We start from the raw sequence: 14,004 nt of genomic DNA, 5'->3' as shown, positions 1-14,004 counted from the left end.
ATCTCTGTGAAGCATTCACGGCATTCACTGCGACGGGTTTTGGTTTCCCACTTTAAGGGAAGCTGTTCTGGGCCCGCCGTCTCTCCTCCCAGGGAATCTAACGGGTTGGTACGTGGTAAACGGACATGAAGCGATGCATACACACACGCGCGCGCGCACGCACACACACACACACGCACGCACACACACACATGCGCGCGCGCGCACACGCACACACACACACACACACACACACACACACACACACACACACACACACACACACACACACACACACACACACACACACGCAGGCATGTAAAAGTTGAAACTGGATAAAGGAGTTGTCCGGTTTATCAAACAGAGATGACCTGTATGAGTTGAAACACGAAGAAACAGATGTTTATGTAGGGGGGGTAGTAAAAAAAACAAAACAAAACAAAAAAAGACAAGGAAAATAACACGTCTAAGAAATTTTTGTTGCTACACTCCTGAAATTTCATGTTTAAATTGATCTGTTATCAGTTTACCAATCAATCAACCTTTGATATAAAATCACTTTTCATAAACAATCAGGGCTTTATACTGGAAAAAATGGAAGGTGATGTTAAAAAACAATCAACACAACAATAGTCATGCATTAAAATGGCAAAGATAGATATCTTAGACAATGTAAAAATACAAATGAAAATTTGTTGGACAATTTAAATTTGGAAATTAGACATTTCTGTTATTTTATAATTTTTTAAAATTATTTATGTACTTTTTTTGAGTACGTGGAGTCTGAAGTAAATTCCCGTCATGGTAGAAGGGTTCTAATTTGATACTGAAGACCCAGTCGAGGTCGTCTCAAATAATTGGTGTCCGTACTTCTGATTAATCTCAATTTCCAGCAGATTTTGTTAATTTTCTTGTCAATTTTTTTCTATTTTTTGTAAAAATCCCAACCCATTTTTATGTTCTCAGCTTGCAAAATTGAGTTATAATGTGCATCCGTTCCAAAAAAAAGAAATCAGGTTTTTAGCTAGTAAGCTAAGTGTTTTTCACTCTTCAGAATGACATTCATAGTGACAGAGAGACTGAATTGGCCGCTGCTGCTTCCTGTCAGACATTTGACCTTTGCGTTCAAGTCAGATGTTTACCTATTCTGAAATTTGAGCAGCCACAACCAAGATTGATGATCTTTTTTCCTAGGTTGAGCAAAACCAGGGAGGCTGAATACAATTTCATAATACTATTATTTATGAAAAGTTTTTAAAACCTTTCAAACTAAACTAAGTTCTGCTTTGTGTTGGATTTCAGCCGCAGCCTCACAAAATCTGAAAAAGTTCAGCGGGTTTAATGACTTGAGGTGGATTTTTTTTTTGACTCAAAAGGTTTATGTCTTCATAACTTTACCTTCTTTACTTAGTCATTTCGCAGCAGGACTTATGTTTATTTAAAAGCAAAGCATTTTAGAGTTGATCAGCAAGAGCAGGAGCTCTGGTTTTTAGCAGCTCTGAGTGTATTTCCATCCAAGGTGAAAGGCACGATTCATCTCAAAGCCAGGTTTCAGTTACCAGCAGCGGGCAAAGAGGAGCACTGAGAGCTTTTTGTTCTATTTGGGGGAAAAATAGTGACCGGATGTCAGGTTATACAACAGCACAATTTTGTAAGATGGAACCAAAACAGAACGCATATATTTCTCCCTGAACTTGGAGACCATGTTTTTTTTGTTTGGTTTTTTTTTCCCCCTCACATTATCATAACTACAGCAATCAGCTCACCTCCATACGCAGGACTCAAATTAACTTGAAACTGATTTTGCACTCAAAAGTGACCAGAAAAACATATATAAAAAAGTAAAACAATAGTTTTCAATATGTTGAAGTTAAATGAGATGGACAGAGTGGGTGAGGCGTTTTTGACATTCAGGTTGTGACAATTAGGAAAAAAAAAAAAAAAGTTTTGTGAAAAATGTTTTAAATTGACAATGGAACAAACTCATTTTAAAATATATTGTCTTGTTTTTATTTCCTTGAAATTAGAAAACTTGGGGACATTTATTGAGAGTTAAAAGTTCCACAGAGATCCATTTCGCTTTGTCAAACTACATCTATTGTTACAGTATGTTATGAGACAGATAATCTGTGAAAAAAAATCAAGGTCTTCTGCTTTCTCCCAGTGCTAACTAGAAACAACCAATCACAACCCAGAGGAGTCTTAGCGCTGTCAATCATGCCCATTATTGTGAATGCTAAGGCTAGTTAGCATATCCATAAATGAAAGGATAAACGGTTTTCCTGGAACGGTGAGTTGTTTCTCCGCTATTACAACATTTAGCAGCGCGTTCACAAGTAGATTGACTAAGCCCCTCCTCCTGGCTCTGATTGGTTATTTTTGAGTGGGAGCGGCACATTTCTTCAGTCGGCCACATGGGCCGCATTTCATTGGCTAATGCCCATTTTACGTCACAGCGCAGCTACCACGTGCGTGACCGTCTCACAAACACAAGCTACAGTAGTAAACACATGCTAATGTACATGGTGGACTAGCAGACCGGCAGAAAGTTTTTGCGTCAGGACTCGAAAAAGAATGGTTCTCCACCGTCAGTGGGGTATCTGTACAGGCGATGTCATGTATCCTGATCGTATTTGTGGAACTAAAATTCWCAGATTTCCAAAATCTGAAACGGAATGCCTTGCTTGGATCAAAGCTTGTGCACGACCGCATTTGCAGCTCAACCGTCTTAGGATCAATAAGAACAAAGGATTGTGTGCTGTAAGTATTACTGCTTTGCTTTCTTTGTGTTTAGTGAATGAAAAAAAGAAAGTAAATAATAAACACATCAATTATGAAAACCTTTTAGCCAAGTACAGCATAATGGCAGTACCGATACAACTTCTATACCTTGAAGCCTGTCTGTTACAGTCTTGCGTTAGCTGAACAGATCAATATGCAATGTGTACCACATCTGGCATACATTAAAGATTTTATTTTAACTGAAAAGGCTTTTTACTAAACTGTAATCGTGTTAGCCACGCTAGCACCGAGTACCGTGTATCAGTCCTAGGGACATTCGAACCCTCAAAACCACGAATGCCCGACTTACCCAGCCTTGCAAGAACAATAGGCGTCAGTGATCTTGTCCACAGCTATATTTATGCTGAGGGTCTGAGGATCTGCTGTTTTCCTCATCAACCGGTAGCATTTCGCTGTGACACGCACAATGTTGGAGGCATCGCGTGGCTAAAACACCTTGATGTCATCCAAAAAAGATGACATGAACTTGTTGGTTCCCTTGTCCATTGTCGTGGCTGATATTATGTGAAAATCCGGCAGAAATGCTAAACTAATTGACTCAGAAATACTCTGCAGGGAGTCAGTCGAAATGAAAGACGCCATGTTTACATAGAAACTAAGCAACGCGAGGCTTTGTTTGTGAGACATGCAGCCATGTGGGATTTTAGAGGGCGTTTCTGGGCAGAGCTTGGTAAGGTCCATAGTAGCAAAGGGAGGAGGTGGAGGAAATTGATCTTTTCTCAGATTATCTGTCTTGTGTCATAGTGTCACCAGGACATGGTGACAGTTTTAACAAATATGTTAAAAAAAAACATTTTTTTATATATAATAGAGAGTCAAACTTGGTGGTTGTTGATGGACTAAAGCTGATTTACCTCTTCAGAACCTGGAGGACTCCATGAAGTCTGGTGTCTAGCAGAAAATACTAAAGAAAAGTTTCCATCTCTGAATTCCAGACTTTAATCTACTCCTTCTTGAAAACCGTCCAATGTTTCTGACTTAAAACGGCTAGAAGACGGAGCCAAAAGTCCTGCTAACGCTGCTGTAAAAGGAGGCAATTACTTTTCACCTAGGGGCAGGTTGGTTTAGAAATATTGTTTTGTTTGTATTTAATAAGCTCGTTTACATTTTGTATCTCCTGTTACATTTAAGTGTAGGGGGGGAGCAACAAACAAGATGATATCCGTTAGGGGAAAATAAAACTTTTTTTGTAAGTGTTCTCTGTTTACTGGAGCGATCAGTTTTAATGGATGCCAGTCTCTGAGAAAAAAAAAAAAAAGAAATCTACCTTTGGAGAAAGCCACCTTGACATCTACCCAATAGTTTCAACTCAGTTTGTGTCTCTTGTTTTTATAGCTTAGCACAAGAATATCAAAACACTGAACTGTCATCACAAAAGCGATTCCCCGACCGTGTTTAGTCTTTTGCAAATACAGACCAGATTTTGTTGTTTGAATTTCAGAGACGACGAAATGGTTGCATAAGTAAAATTTGTGCAAAAAGTAGTGTGACATCTGTGTCTTATTCTTTTTTTTTACACCACCCACCTTGATTTGAAGTGTCCACAGCGTTTAGTGTGATTTGCTGACAGTGCAGAACTCGGCAAGCCGTGGTCCTTGTAAGCCGGTTTGTTATGGTGCAGATAAAAGAGCGCGTGTTTCTGCCCGTGCCAGATCCTCCACGCTGCGCTGTTGGGCCTGACCTCAAACAAGTGGGTTTGTTTTTATGGTCAAACAGCGGGAGAAAATAGGAAAACACCAAGCGGAGCCCGAAGACGACGTCTTAAAGTGAGAGTAATGGAAACCATGGCTCGGACTAAAACGTCAACATAGTCATTCAGCTGGACTGTCATAGCTTCACACACCTACCTAACATCTTTAACATCCAAATGTTTGCTTTTTGCAAAACACTGCTGCATTTCTTATTGTATTTCCACTCTGAGAACCTCAGCTTTACATTACAACCATGAATCGTAGTGCGTCTCAAAGAACGGCATGTCTGTAAAATTGAAGGAAAAACATGTGCAGTTTCTACCAGCTCTTCACATCCAGAGATCGAATTTGCAGAGCACTTCTTTACAAAATAAATGAACAATGTTTTGTCGCAAATTTTCAATTGGATTTAAAGGCACACTATTATGTAAAATCAACTTTTTTTGAGATTTGCATCATGTTATAATGAAAAACATACTTGGATTCTTTCATTCATGTTTGAGAAATYGTCTAATATCCCGTGGCAACTGTTCAGCAGTGCAAGACACCTGGGTGGGCTCGAACCACCAACCTTTCGGTTAACAGCCGAACACGCTAACCGATTGCACCACAGAGACGATACACTGCTGAATATTGCGGTTCACACAAGCGCCACGTCTCTCAACAAACATCCTAGCTTTCCATACTGTTCTTACCACAAGCCAAAAGATCAAGCAATCCGAAAGTTTCCTTCTGTCAACATGTTTTTCATGCCTCCATCATGTACTGAAGCAAGTCTTATCAAAAGCAGCTGCCAAGAATTTAGTATGTTGTCCATTGTAGCACAATCAGTGCTAGTCAACCTCAGGAGATCTGTTGCCTTTTCTAGAATGGAGACGCACGTCCCTGGGTGGGCTCGAACCACCAACCTTTCAGTTAACAGCCGAACGCGCTACCCGATTGCGCCACAGAGACGATGCATTGCTGAATATTGCTGCTCGCACAAGTGCCACGTCTCTCGCCAAAAATCCTGGTTTTCCATAGTGTTCTTACCACAGGTCAAAGGTCAAAAATCGAACAATCCAAAAGTTTCCTTTGGTCAAAGATGTTTTCATGCCTCCATCACGTACTGAAGCAAGTTTGTACGTGCTTCAGACTAGCTTCAGTCTGAAGCAGCTCAGCTACTTCAGACCAACCAGCAGCAATTAGCAAACACCTGGTGGAACTGTGCACCTGCTGAGCTCGTAATAAGAGGTGCTTCTCTGTGCAACGCTGGAAAAACGTTGTTAAAGGGTTAATTAGAGGAGCCATGTTGTGACGACTTCCTGAAGGTGGAGTTTCAAAAGGAGAAAGAGTTTCTTAAAGAAACAGAGGCCCAAATTCAATTCATTAAATTGTGAAGGTAAATTTCTTCTAAATCTCATTTGACATATACACCATCTTCATAACAACTGAAGGTAACATAGTGACTTAAATGTGCTATAAAATGACAATATGTGGCTGGAAAATACATAATACTGCCCCTTTAAAGGCTGGGCTTTGACTAGGTCGTTATAGCTCAAAATTATGTATTGATCTAAATCATTTCATTTTAGCTATGGCTGCATGCTTAGTGTCATTGTCCTGATAGGAGGTGAACTTCTGCCCTAGTTTCAAATCTTTCATTGAATCAAACTGGGGGTTTTAGTGAGTTGATGAGAAACTTACTTTAAAGGACTTTTTGGAATCTGCGTCATCTGCAAGAGTTGCTAGATCAGAATAAAAAACTAACAAAAACGAGCTAAATATAAAAGAGTGCCTATAATATTTCAACACAGTCACCTGTCACTGTATAATTTTTAAATATTTGTGTGGGAGCAGAACTCTGAGTCACCTAACACTTTATAAAGCAAAGTTTTTTTGTTTTTTTTTGTCTTCATATAAACAAACCCAAACTCTGGTTAGTTTCAGTGTGGCTGTACACGCTCTGAAAAAGCTCTATAAGCTAAAAAAAAAAAAAATCACTTTGAATAACATCAGCAGAAAAACGAAGAAGAAGAAGAAAAAAAATTAAATGGATACTGTATGTGAAGTAATTGTGCGTCAAAGACTGTTTGTGTGAGCTGTGGCTGAGTGGGGGATTTAATGAGATCAATATGAATCAGATAATCTTTGCAACTCGGATTTCGCTCTTTTACCTCAAAATGTAGACGCATCCCATCCAACAACACATTTCAGTTTTTTCTATGTGATAGTTTCAGAATGATTATGGCTGCATACAAGTTATTATTCGAGGGAAACGTGTCATTCAATTAATTAAAATTCGGGTTTTTAAGGAAGCTTGAATTGGCTGTGTCATTACTATAATACTGTCTCAAAATAAACATACAGTTATGTTTATTTTCCTCATCACTGTGGCGGAAATAGGACTCCGTATGTACTGAATGTCAGATTAAATTGCCCAAAAAAGTGAAGACCTTTCCCTCAGGTCTTCATTTAAGTTTCTTTCTCCTGCCTCGTCTCACAAAGTTCTCATGTCATTCAGTCGCCGCCCCAGCAGCTAAATGCCGCCCCAAGAAGCCTGCTCTCTTATCACCTGTCCCCACAAACAACATTTTAACCAAAGAAACACTGGAAGACTTATCAAGCACCATAATAAACTATGTTTTCCTTCTGCTGTCGTTGAAACAGCGTCCTTCTCTTGCAGGACAGGGACAGAAAGCCTGTGTCCAGGGTGGGATCCGGCCTCTCCTAATCTGTCTTACATTTTTCTGGACATTCTGTGAATTCTTGAGGAGCCTCTGCAGGAAATGTTGGTCTGTTTGGGTTTTCTCATGCAGAAAGGTTCTCACTTGAGCTTTCTTCAATATGTACGATGTTGAGCGATCACAAGAGCTCCTTTGTTTTGTTGAATCTCAGGTACTTAAGTTGTGGAAAATCACTCCACAAGGTCACCGCTATAGAAGAAAGGAGGACAGGTCCCAGTTGACCAGATGTTATATTCAGTTTCTTTTTGTTTGATAAACATTAAGCTCTCTTCATTAACTGGGTTTGAAGGGTAGATAGCGATGTGTCCAGGGCCGGCGAAAGTCCTTTTGGGGCCCAGAGAAGATTTTCATTTGATAGCCCCTTCCCCCCATACCAACCCATCAACACCAGATGCTTTTTCATTCCTAACCTACTCTATGTGTGTAACTTACCTACTATCACTAGCATAACTTGTACTTAGCTTACATCATGCTAGTGTTATTATTGCTACTTTAACCTTACAGGAGTGGTGAACTAAAAAAATAAAATAAATTGGGGAAATATTCAGTTGCATATTATTTCATTTACTTGAAACTAACATTAGCTGATAAACACTAAATTTACAGTAAACAAGTTAACAAGTTTTATATCTTGTATTTCAGCAACAGCGGCAGCAACAAACAGCAGAGAGATTAATCTATTATTTGTTTACCACCTATAAAATCCATCCATCCATCCATTTTCTTACACCCTTGTCCCTCAGTGGGGTCGGGAGGGGTCACCTATAAAATAATATAGAAAAATGTTTTTTCTTGTGTGTAATAGCCCTTAGTTTGTCTTATTCAATKTTATTTTAAACACATATAAATGTTTTTAATCATGCTAGCTTGATGCTCTATGGGGCCCCCTGGTGTTGTGGAGGCCCTGAGCAACATCTTAACCCCCATAATGCCTTGGGCCGGCTCTGGGTGTATTTTGTAAGTGAAGGAAGCTCTCCTCTCCTCTCTCTCTTCTTGCTAGSAAAGCTAATCCGAGACCAGACYGCTTAAAATTCTTGGAAATGATATTTATGTGCCCTTCTGCTGTCTAAGTCTCTCACCTGGCTCATGTTGTAAGAAACAACATGAGCAGTGTTATTGCTGACTGTGGGGTTCTGTCTTTGTAGTCTTTCAGTGCTTTGATGCGTCTCCACACGCTGGAGGCCGTTTTGTTTTTGTATTCCTCCTCAGGGTTCRAGCTTCCCCTCATCCTYTGGCCTTCTCCGTTACCCTTTAACACACGGCTCTCTGTGGGYGAGTTAGCGGGAGCCRCTCGTGCGTCTTTCGTATTACRAACATCTGCCGGTGTCTTGCAAAAGCATTCACACCGCTTGAACCTTGTCACGTTACAAGCAGAAAATTCAATATATCTGGTATTAGACGTGATGGATCGGTGTGATAATTCCAAATAAAAGATCTGCATACTTATTCAGATCCCAACACTCTGATAATCCTACATAGAATTCAATGCAATGCGAACCAAACAGAGAGTTCAGCTTCTGTTCTCCTCTGAGAACAGAAGCTCGGAAGCTYGGAGCTTCTGGATCTTCTAGATTAGATTCTTTTAGAAAAACTTCTAGAAAACTGCAAAGCTGCCAAAGTATCGACTTCCTTTAAATCCAGGCTAAAAGCTCACCTGTTCAGTTTCCTCTGAATAGCAGCAAGTGGAACAATCATCATTACATCTGATGTGTATTAGTTTGATGATRTCACTTCATAATTGGTGACTACAATGTTTTTATGATAAAGCACTTTGCTGCTGAAATRTCCTATTAAACCTGACTTAAAAAATATTAGGGTTACAATAATTTTTGTAAGGCTCTGAATCAGCTCATCTTCAGTTACCATCTCTTTASTTTTGCCTTTTTGAAAAATATCCATCAGCATTTACGAACGTGTGACTGGCACCTCGGCCTCACGTTCCAGGAACGTTTTTGGATACGGATCTGAAGAGCTGTTAAAGCGCCGTGTGGGAGACGCTCATGGGAACCCTGCATGCCTCTCTGTGGCCTGCATACAGCTCATCTGATAAAATCATGAGACACTTTGGACTGAAAACAAGAAACCTAATACAAGCCACAAAAACCRTGAGGGCGTCTGTTTGTTTTGGTTTTCTACGGATGAGCCCTAAAAAGGGCAGAATGCGAAGGAGGCCCCTGATGAGGACAAATAGACTCCAGGTCAGCAGAAACACCTTTTGGCCCGATAAGCACTGCTTAAAAAAAAAAAAAAAAGGAAAGGGTTCCTTGGAAATTCTCTCCTGCTGACCCCCACAGCCACGTAGCAGAGCGGGATAGAAGGGTTCAGGAAGTTTTAATTCCCGAATCCTCGATTTTTTTTTTGGAGCATTTCAAGTCATAAACGTTTCGCAAGCCGCCCCCGTTATTTTATACAAACGCCTCCGGGCAATCATTGTTTTATGAAACCAGAGGAGCATGACATGCATAATATTTACACAAAAAAATATCTGCCCTAGAAATGTGATAATTATGAGGTTCTCAGTCATTTTTCTCTCTCTCTCTGTCTCTCCTGCGGTTGTGTTTCTGGCAGGTATGCAGAGAATGGCTTCTGTAAACCAAGAGCAGCCGATCTGGACTCTTACGTCCAGCTGGGAGCGCTGACGTTTTTATGGACACACAGCGAGAAGAAATACAGTAAAAGAAAGAAAGGAAGAAAAAAAAAACCATCCTACAGGATGTTGTGTGGTTTCTTCTCAAAGCCCAAATCTTTGTTTATCCCTTAGATTTTTACCAGGCTCATGGAAACACCAGAGGCTAATGTTATTAAAAAGGTTGTTTTATGCATTTCTTATTCCATAGTGTTATTTTATGGAGTGTTTTTAATCACTTTATTTATGTGCTTTAACATCAACTCATCAATGGGATTAGGGATGGAAGCTCACCACCTGGTCACATATTTATATGTAAATGTTCATTAATATGCAAAAAATAAAATAAAAATAAACTTGAACTTGAACAGAGCGATGTTGAATTTTTCCAGGAGTGGTGATGACCTGGTAAAGTTACCTCAACAGTTCATTGGTGAGTCATGCAGGAGGAATTGCCCCCATTTTGTGCACCACTCTGTTAGTTTCAGGCCAGATGTGAGAGGATACACACCTTCTAAACAGCTGTAGTTCTTTCCTCTCTAGTCTACAAAATGTTTTCCCAATTCTCTTGTCAGTCATCAAGATGTTGTTTTTTTGCAAATGTGAGACAGGCCTTGCATTCTTTTTAAAAACCAGTGCTCTTTGTTTGCTTTGGAGCTCTCCCACGGAGGCCATTTTTGCCCAGCCTCTCTTTCTTTTTGTCAAATAATGAACTCTGACCTTAACTGAGGCTTGAAGAGCTGTGGATGTTGTTCTGGGTTCTTTTCTGACCTCGTTGATGTCCTCTTGGGTTAAGTTTCAAGGGAATTTTTCATTTGTGCATGATGGCTCTCACAGTGGTTCACCGGAGTCCAGGTTAGGGAGGTTTCCCGATAGGCCGGTCGGTTCCAAGTCAAAGGAGCTGGTGGTCAAAATGCATTTAAAAAAAAAAAATTTTATTTACCCAAAAAAGAAAAAGCGCATCAGTTTTATTCTCACCTTTTGTGAGTTTGGGGGCTTGTCCGGTTGGTTGCCTTCTTCTCATGGATCTCTGGAGCCACGGAGCTACAGGTCCAGCGATGAGTCGTCAAAGCAGGCCAAACTGGGAACAATGGTCAGCCAGTTGAGGAAACTCAGGTTCACGCTGACGATCAAGACGATCAAAAGAAAATCGAGGCTGTCTTGGCAGTTCTTTATTCTGCACGCTAAAGGGAGATAAAGGGAGAATCAGCTCATCGTGATTTGAAAAAACAAGCAATAAAGAGGAGCTGGTTAAATTAACCAACATTCCTTAAAGAAAGCAGAAAGGAGGCTGAAAAAGTTAGGGGGGGAAAAAACCCTAAAAGGTTAGTTCAGAATTTAGCAAAATGCAGCAATTTAGCAGATTTTTTCCATGGTGGAGGAAACAATGTCATGATAACACAGGACCAAGCAGAATGACTACAGCAGGTTAGCAAGCACTGCCTCCATGCCTCTATATGCAGACTTTGCATAGAGTGTGTTTGGGTTTTTTGGGTGTGTTCAGGACTCAGAACATTAAATGCAGCCTGTCGTTACACTGTACACGCATCAATGATTAACCTGCCTGATCAGTTCAAATCAGTGACCGTCACATTTCTTTATTGCAAAAAGGAAACATTTTAGGAGAAAGTCTGTTCAAAATAAAAATAAAAATAAAAAGATCATATCTGAATATCAAAACTATCCAAGAAAAAACAACAAATAAAGTCAGTCAGTCACTTCCTGTGTACTTTTCTTAAGTTCATTTTCATTTGTGTTCTAAAACTGGGAATAAGTTTATCATCGCTGCTTAAGTAGCAGACAAACACGGTGTTAGTTGAGGTCGTGGAGTCGTAGAAGAGGGACAGGATGAGGCAAGTAGGAGTAGGAGTGTCCAAACGAAAGCTGAAAAAAATAAAAAATCTAAAACCATTATCCTGTCCCTTCATGATGTAATATGTCTGCATAGCTTTGGAGGTTGTTTTTGTTCCCTAATGTTAGCTCTGATTGGGATTACCTAAACTTTTTGACAAAATTTTCATTTAGAATTTTGTCATTAAATACACACACGGTAAGTTTTGATTGTTGGAAAAGAAAAATGTAGTCCCACTTTTGTCCGTTGTGGGCTCTCCAAACCAAACTTAACTTCAACCCAAGCTGGAGTCCCAATGCCTTTGAAACGACTCTTCAGACTGATAAATGTCAATGAATTTGCTTCCCATTCGACCTTAAGTTTCCTTAACTCAGGGCATCGTGTTGTAGCTCTTTTAACTTGCTTCCTGTTGTCAGACTTCCGTGGCAAATACTTTTCACATCAGGCCAGGTTGGTGAAATTGACTTCTAGTTTAATAAATTAAATCCTTATTTGAAAACGGTCTTCTGCATTTGTACTCTGCTTCTATTTGCCTTGTATAAGAATTTGCCTCGTGGTCAAAAAACCAAGAACAGAGGAACTCTCTAAGGGGGGAATTTCTTCGCCACAGCACCGTTGAGCAAATTTGTACCGAAAATTGAAAATCCAAAAACCTGACATCTCCAACTGTCTGCCACACATGGTAACACGCTCGGTGGTTTTCTGTCTTCCTGTTCACACAGGAAGAAAATGGCACACACCCTGACGAAGAAAAAAAAAAAAAGACCTCCAAATCATGTTTTATTTGGTTCCCGCTACCCCCTTTTTTTTGGGGGGGGGGGGGGGGGGGGGGGGGATTTGCTTACTATTTTTGCATTTTATTAGCGAGCGATTAAGAAAACATTCAATATAAAAATGTAAAAAGTTACCAGTTGCTTCAGAGTAACCCCATAGTCATTGACATAGAAACCCTTAAAAGGAGATTTCTCTGATAAAAGAAAAAAAAAGAAAAACAAAACAAGCCCATTTGTTGTCGCAGACATTCGAAAAACATTGTTATGCAAGTCCTGATGAAGTTTATTCACGTACACTCGCAAATAATCKGCTCTTTTCAGAGGAGGAGTTCCTGTCTCCATCCTAATGGCCGGTTTTATCAGCACACCACCCGCTCTGCTCCAGGTTTTCTCCCAGGCTGCCCTGATGGGGGGCAGGTGGAGCTGAATCAGACGCCATCTTCCATATTTGCTCCAACTTGCACCTGCTGCGCCTAACTCGTTCAGACCGGCTTCATATGAAAACAGGCGAAAGCAAAACTCCATGCTTTGGTTTATACATACTTTTGTTGTTGTTGTTGTTGAAATCCCCTGACCTTCACACACACCAATCCGTGGTTTAGCTCTCCAACTGGGTGTGTTTAAACAAAGAGTCTTGTGTATCTCAAAGCTATCATTTAGCAGCAGATTCCTCACACTGTTTTGATGTCAGCTGACAGAATAGTAAGACTTCCTTCTCAACGGCGCAGGGGATTTCACCTTTCTGGAGGCATGTGGGATGATTCTGTTTGAATCATTTCATCCTTGCTTTTTATTTTATTTTTTATTTTTTTCATATCTCCCAAATCCATTTCCTGTTACATATTTGAACCATTATTGTTCGACTGTTGCGTTCGTGGAAGGAGCAGAGAGAGGACTGGAAAATTCCTGACTATATGGGGGGGAACATGAAATCATTTGCGATCGCAGCTGCGTCTCCAGGTTACACCAGGCGGAGAGGTGTTTGTAGTGGAGGGAGAACAGAGCTGGTTCACATCTGGACGCTGACCGCAGAACTGCTCAAGGCTGCTGGGTCCAGGACGGCAGGCAGCGTTTGTTCTGAGGCAACGCTGGGTCTTGTTAAACAAAACAACAACAACAACAAAAAGAAAACAGCACCACTTTTTAAGCTAAATTTGATGCCATGAAGAAGGAATCAATCGACACTGCAAAAAGAGAAAATCTTACCAGGTATTTTTGGTCTAGTTTATGGTGCAAATACACTTGAAATAGGAAAAACTGAGCTACAATTAGCTCTTCATCAAGATGTTTCAAGTGAACATATTGATGAAAACAAACTGGTTCCACTGGTAGATTAATTCACTTACAGCAAGATATTTTATAATCTGTAGAAATCTAATCTCTAGAACTTTTCACCAACAGGAATTATTGACTTTAAACAAGCTCATATAACTAGTTACTTGTAAGTTAGCTTTGTCTTAATTTAAGTGTACTAACTAAAATCTAAACCAAAAATATGTGGTAAGATTGTGTGTTTTTGCAGTGCAGTGCTGATTGCTTTGGCTTGGGTCACTAG

General features: G+C 40.1%; 2 non-coding genes across 2 annotated transcripts; both read right to left on the bottom strand.

Moving 5' to 3' along the window:
- Positions 1–5,014: 5,014 nt before the first annotated feature.
- On the bottom strand, positions 5,015–5,089 carry trnan-guu (transfer RNA asparagine (anticodon GUU)). Its single transcript has one exon. It is a non-coding gene; the product is annotated as a tRNA-Asn (tRNA).
- A 263-nt stretch (positions 5,090–5,352) lies between these two features.
- On the bottom strand, positions 5,353–5,426 carry trnan-guu (transfer RNA asparagine (anticodon GUU)). Its single transcript has one exon. It is a non-coding gene; the product is annotated as a tRNA-Asn (tRNA).
- Between the last annotated feature and the right edge of the window lie 8,578 nt (positions 5,427–14,004).

Source organism: Poecilia reticulata, linkage group LG8 (genome assembly GCF_000633615.1).
Source record: "Poecilia reticulata strain Guanapo linkage group LG8, Guppy_female_1.0+MT, whole genome shotgun sequence".
In the NCBI taxonomy this organism is placed as follows: domain Eukaryota; kingdom Metazoa; phylum Chordata; class Actinopteri; order Cyprinodontiformes; family Poeciliidae; genus Poecilia; species Poecilia reticulata.
The sequence above is the reverse complement of the archived record's forward strand: the minus strand, read 5'-3'. Positions and strand labels throughout refer to the sequence as shown.